This window comes from Humulus lupulus, chromosome 6, assembly GCF_963169125.1.
Source record: "Humulus lupulus chromosome 6, drHumLupu1.1, whole genome shotgun sequence".
Taxonomy (NCBI): domain Eukaryota; kingdom Viridiplantae; phylum Streptophyta; class Magnoliopsida; order Rosales; family Cannabaceae; genus Humulus; species Humulus lupulus.
The window spans coordinates 222,909,528-222,916,412 of NC_084798.1; the positions used below are offsets into that span (position 1 = coordinate 222,909,528).

Here is a 6,885-nt window from a genome sequence, read left to right on the forward strand (position 1 = left end):
TTACTAAATTAGTATATAAAAAAAGATTAATTTGTATATTATAGAAAATTTATTGACCAAAATAGTAAAGAATGTACCATTTGTTACTAATTTTTTTACAAATATAGGAACCGTATTAAATACGTATATTTCCTGTTTTTTTTTTTTATATAATTTGGTTGATCAGTTATGATTATAGAAACTAAACATGATCACATACATGGTCCTTTCAGATGATGAATCGGCACACAATAGTTTGGTATTTAAATGTCAGTAAAAATGAAAGTTTTAGTATTTTAGCAGTAAATTTCTTAATCAAATATTTGTGTAGTGGGTCGTCAACAATTTTCATCTCAACTTTTCTTCAATCTAATTAAATTGAAGAAAATCCTCAAGCTGTCTCTGCCAATGATACAAACTATATGTTCTGCTTCTGCATGCACTTCTCATTTTGGTGCACATTTTATTAACAATTAGATAATTTATTACAACACAAATTTAAACAATATAACATGCATTATTGACTACTGAAGAAAAAGATAGTATTAAAATATATTGTAATACTTTATCTAGTCTTGTGCTATTCTTTATCACCACTCTCTCACAACCTCATTTCAATATACAAATATCTTATCTGATCAATCAATGTTCTCTGATACGTCTTCTTCCATCAAACTTTTTCTAGCTGATCTCCATGAACGAAAATGTGGTAAGTTTCTTTAACCACAAAGGCCCTTGTAACATGAAGCACCATCCAGGAAGGAAAATTGTCCTTGTATTATTTCATCAATTTATAACGTTTCAAGTTCCACAATGAGGAATTGAATAAATCACATTAGCTAAACAAGAAGAAGAAGAAAAACAAAGGGTATATATGAAACAAATTTTTCTTATGACACCAACCAAAAGGGCAGGCATCTGCACAAATTTGTGCGGTAAGCTAGATTGTCTTGGCAACTTTTGGCAGAGATTTAAGAAGAGCGGGTGATGGCTTCCTCAGAGTGTGAATGAGAAGGATCATTAGTGTCAAAGCCCCAGCTTGATGAGCACTGCCCAGGGAAACTGGCACGTATGACAAAAGGGTAGATATCCCCAAGGTAACCTGCAATGATTACAAGTACGATCATCAAATATCGTTCAGTCCTAGCTACGTGTTCAAGGGGAAGAACCAAGTTTCGATCTTTAAAGTCAGAAGAACATTAATAGAAATTGAGTTATCTTTAAAGTCAGAAGAACATTAATAGAAATTGAGTTATCGAAACATATGTACCTAAAGACCAGCCATGCCAACAGTGCTTCCAATCAAATATCGAACTGCAGGATGAAGATCCACCTTCCTCGTTAACCACCATAATGAGCCGATTGAAACTAAAGTGGCTGTTGCCAGGATACGATGGTCAAGCTGTAAATGAGGTTAAAAGGAATATTCTATGATCACATTGATGAGTATAGGTTCACACGGATTTCAGGAAACTAATGTTCATACGGAGTTTGAGCCATTGAGCTCGTAATTCAATGGATTAAAATATATTTTTCTGAATTTGAGATCTCGTGAATACCTTTATGAATCAAAATTCAATGACAGACTGAACCTAAATCATGCTAAGGAATTCTCTCAATAATACACAGTAAAGAAACACCACAGGAAAATTACCTGCACCAATGAAGTATTCTCAAAGAAGTTGCGAATAAGTGGCATGTCCCTGGTATCCATGTGTCACCCATCTTTGGAAAAGTATTGTAGGCATGTCCCTGGAAATTCACAAAATCATTACCACGATACGCTACTAGCAAAAAAAACCATACCACCTACTAATTAATTTGTTAAAAACTGAGCAATACAATAACAGTTGAAGTTACATACAGCATCATTTCCTGCAACAAATGCTCCTGAGACAGCAGTAATGCCGACGAGTAAGCTGACAGGAAGAGCAAGTCTCTTTACTTTTGCAGCCCCCTTAACCCAGGACATTGATTCTGCAGGTGGTTCGGGCATTACCACCGAGAGACCTGTCCAAAGAAGGCCGCTGTATATAACAAATGCCGAAGTGAGATGAGCTGCAAGCCGATACGGGCTTACTCTAGGCTGTGCATATTCAGTTGGCGGTTCCTATTTGAAAAAAGAGAGATTATTTAAAAGCGCAAACCGCAACATTTTTTATTTCAAATTTGCAAAAACACTTAATATAAGGTGTCCTACCTCTAAACCACTTTTTACCATCCACCATCCAATCAGACCCTGCCCAGCACCAAGGGCAAAAAGAGTAGAGAGTTTCAGTCCAAGTCGTACGGTAATATATCCCTTTCGAAGAAAATATGAAAATGGCAAAGCAAACATGATACCAAGAGCTCTTCCCCACATACGATGAGCATATTCCATCCAGTATATAAATTTGAAATCATCAATGCTCATTCCTCGATTAACCCTGCAAAAACCATCATCCATAAATTAAAAAAAATATTAATAATATTATAGCAAATGCCATAAAATAATCCTTGTCCAAACTCTAAAAGAGTTCACCTCAAAACCGTTAAAAACTAGAAAGCTAAGCATCACAAACCATTAGCAATGCTACAAATACATGTACTGTTCTTTTCTTTCATTGACCGCTTATATTCAGGGGACTGCTTGTACTTCTCGAATTCCTATAACCATTCCTCATCCGATAGAGGTGGGAGCCCACCACTAAACTTCCAATCAGTCATCGAAAGACCAGATCTTGTTAGTCGTATAACACCTCCAAGTACGACCATACTAAACACCCAAGCAGCAGAGCCAAAGAGCCATATCCCAACCATTTTCTGAGCACGAGGTCCTCCATTTACAAGTAGCTTCAGTCCTTCATAACTTTTTGAATTAAGAGATTGCACGGTGGAAACATTTCTCAAAGATGCCACATACTGATCCTGAATTGCATTATAAACTTGTTACACATGTATTACATTTAAAATACATGAACATGACACATGAATTGTGTCCGATCCCCAAGTGAAACTGAATTAGAACAAGGACTTTCATCACATTTAATTGTCATGGAATACAGGGTCGCCATAAGAAACACATAATATCAAAAGATAAAATATGCAAAAATATCGTCTTTCATAAAAGTACAAGTGAGACCCTCAAAGGTTTGACTTTTCTTTTTTTGTGGTTACTTCCCGCTATCAAATTAGCAATTTAGAATATAATAGATGCATATGTAGCTAAGTACTTAGATACCCAAAAACATATATATCTAATACTTCCAAGAAATAAATTTTAAAGCAGGGAATGAGCTTGAAATGGCATTTATGAAACCAATGAATTTTTCCAAGTTGAAATTTTTAAACTTCAGTCTTGGGTTACTGCTAGCTGATGCTGCAAGAAGTAATGATGCTCAACTAAAAGATAAAAATATCTGGATATAAACTTCAATGTAAGAGCACTGATTTGAAACAAACAAAAAATCTAGAATACGAAATAGAAATGAAGACAGCAGACATGGAACTAGCCATTTCAGTCCTAAAAACAAAAATATATATTTATATCATAGCTCAAAACATGGAAAAAAAAATTGTTTTCTGATATCCCATGCTATGATTATTAAAATATCTACCACTGCAATGGCACTTTGCAGAACTCCCCAATTAAATCTGTGACAACTATGAGAATGCTTTATGGATTACAAAATATAAAAACGACAAAGTTATCATTTTGGGTGTCTCAAGATGGTATTTAATGAAGTTGAAGCTAATCAATTCAGTTCAAAGTGTTTGAAGTTGGTTCTAAGTTTCCATATAACAATATTCAGCAAAACACAATCTTTTAGTTCTAAAGATAGAGTTGGAAGAACCTTAGGGGCAGATCGGAAGTCATGCAGAATTCTTCGTACGATTCCGGTGGAGAAAAATCTAGAGGTCTCCTCCCTCACAACTCTAGACGAAGATGATGTTGCTTGGGTGAGGTGGTTGTAGAGAGCCTTACGGTTGCTCTTCACCAACAAAAATGGTGATATTCGGCTCCGGAACATCTCTCTTCCTTTCTGTCTCAATACCAATGCCAATGTGTGAGGGTTTTACCAGCCCATATAGGGTTATAGCTTCTACTAACTTTTTTTAATAATAAATTGTATTTCTTTGGAAACTAGTAAAATAATTATGTCATAAATCATTTTCAAATCACAACTGAGATTCTACTTGCAAGCAATTACAACTGTGGTGTGGTTGGTATAGAAATGGCAAATTCTAAAGGATTTCCAATCTAATCTCATGTCAAGTAACTAAAGAAGTTCGATATAAAGCTTCCTGACAAAACAACTGTAGAAATAGTTGTCAAAAGTTGAAACACATACAAGAGAAAGATGAAAGTTATTCAATCTAATGATGGGTGTTGAGACATTAGCTTTAGCCATACTATGGTTTATTAAGAACAACAAAACCTTGCACATGCTACTAATGATTCATGACCCCTGAACTCAATCTTTTGTCTAATAACATTGAACAACGAAACATGAAGCAGTTTGTCGTCACTATAACCAATTCTTCACACAGACATTTTATCAAACACTACACATACCAACTACAACACCTACATTTTATCAAATATTATCTATCTATCTATCTATATATACATATAACAACTACCACAATACTAAATACATAAAGCTACAAAATGGAGACGAATTGAGCCTCCTCCGAGAGAGAATTGAGTTGAGAATGAATACGTAGTGTGATAATGGGAGAATGAATAAATGCAATTGTCAAATACATACTTAACCAAAGAAAAAAAACTGAATTTTGTACAAGATTCTGCAACTAAATACACACACATTCCTATTCAAACTAAAAATCATTTAACATTTCATGTAAATACAAAATCAGAGCACATAAAGAGAGAAAAATATGGTAATACCTGATTAAGGTTGTTATTCGAAATCAAAATGCTAAGTAATCTGCAACGGAATGTGAAAAGAAGGTCTGAGAGACAACTTAGAAAGGAAGAGAATGAGAGAAAAGTTCCAAGCTTGAGATGAGTAAAAGCTCTCTCTTTCTTCTATAAAACCTACGAAAAAAGGAGAGACAGTCGGCTGTTACTTGTGATGGTTTTTTTTTTATACAAAGGATTGTTTTTTTTATTATCATTTATTTATTTAAGGAGAATTTGGTGAGAAATAGAGAAGGAAAAATTAAAATAAGTGGTGTTTGGTAACAATTAAAAAAAATAGTTATTTATTTAATTAATTAAAATTTTGAAAATTAAATATGAAATAGTGTTTGGTAACTTTATTTTTATTTATTATTTTTTTAAATAATAAATAATACACACACATTCCTATTCAAACTATTTTTTTAATTATGACTTATCTTTTTTTTACTGTGTAGTTTAAAAAAATATAAAATTAATTAATGAGAAATTTGTGAAAATGTCTTTTCTTTTTTTAAGTGATTATCTTAATATATTTGGTTCGGGAAGTATTTTTGGTAAAAAAAAATTTATGGCCCTGTATACTGTTGTTATTTAGAGCATTTACAATTTTTTATAAAATCTCAAATATTTTACACTTCAGAAAATAAGGTTTAAATAAGTTAATTTCCAACGCCCTCAAAAAAAATAGTTAAGCGTGCAACAAGCTATTTCAACTTTATTTTTTACATTTTAAATTATTTGAAAATTTTTGAAAATTTGCAGGATACTCTAAATAACTACAATATACATGAGCATAAAAAATTACGCTGAAAATATTTCTCAAGCCAAAAACTATAGAAGATGTACCGGTATGCCCCTTTTTGGGATGCACCGGAGAATTGCCAAAAAAAAATTATATAAAGTTGATAAAGAAGAACACAAATGAAAAATCTCAGCTTTTTAGAATTACTTTGTTATGATTATGCATTGATTTTTTCATATAGGAATAAAGTCCATTATTTTATGACTTTTGTTTTGTAACTTTAAACTTGTTTGGCTGATAATTAAATAAAAAAAATTGAATATTCATAATAAAAAAGATAAAGATATTACACTCTCATAGATAAATTTATGAAAAATTAATTTTAAAAAAAAAAGAACAAACTTACTTTTTATATTATATAATTTTTCTATTGAGAAAATTTTATTATTAAGTTGTTACATATCATTTTTATAGATTAGAAAGACTTAATTCAAATGAAAAGAACTATAATTTTCATTTTATAGATAAAGTTTGACCGAATTTTCGGTAACCTATTTTTTTTTCTTCGTCTTTGTTATTTTGATTATATAAGTGTAAATCTTAAAGTTATATCATAACTTCAATGATTTTTTTTTAAGGTTAATCTTCAACGAGCAACAGCAAGCAACCCGAGTCAAATCTCAAAATGCAAAACAAAATCATTAATTTCTTTCAAAAAAAAAACGACAATTCTTATATAGGGCTTCACTTTAAGCCTTACCGGTGGGGCTCTCAGTTGTTCTCGACTCGTAAACAGTTTTCGACATGATTTTTTTTATGGCTATATATATTGTAGTTGTGTTAGAGCATCCTGCAAATTTTCTGAAAATTCCGAATAGTTTGCTTTCCACACGCATAAAAAAAAAATTAGTCACGCGTGCAACAATATGTTTAAACTTAGTTTTCGATACTGTAAACTATTCAGAATTTTCTAAAAATCGCGCGGATGCTCTAAATAGCTACACGGTCATAAAAAAAATCGTACCGAAAACTGTTTAAAGGTCGAGAACATTGAGAGGCTCACCACTAGGGCTTAAAGTAAAGCATCTATAGGAGAATTGTCACATATCTCTTCTATATAATAAGTGTGTAGATAATATAAATTATTGGTTTTAACACTTTTTTATTTTTTTTAATATTAACTTTAATAGAATATTCTTATATTTAACATAATATTCTTATATCTAATAGTAGTTTGTAAACATGACTTAAACTTAAA

At 31.9% G+C, this 6,885-nt stretch overlaps 1 pseudogene; it reads right to left on the reverse strand.

The window, feature by feature from the left end:
* Positions 1 to 504: 504 nt before the first annotated feature.
* LOC133786204 (cytochrome c oxidase assembly protein COX15-like) lies at positions 505 to 3,474 on the reverse strand (annotated as a pseudogene).
* Positions 3,475 to 6,885: the final 3,411 nt, after the last annotated feature.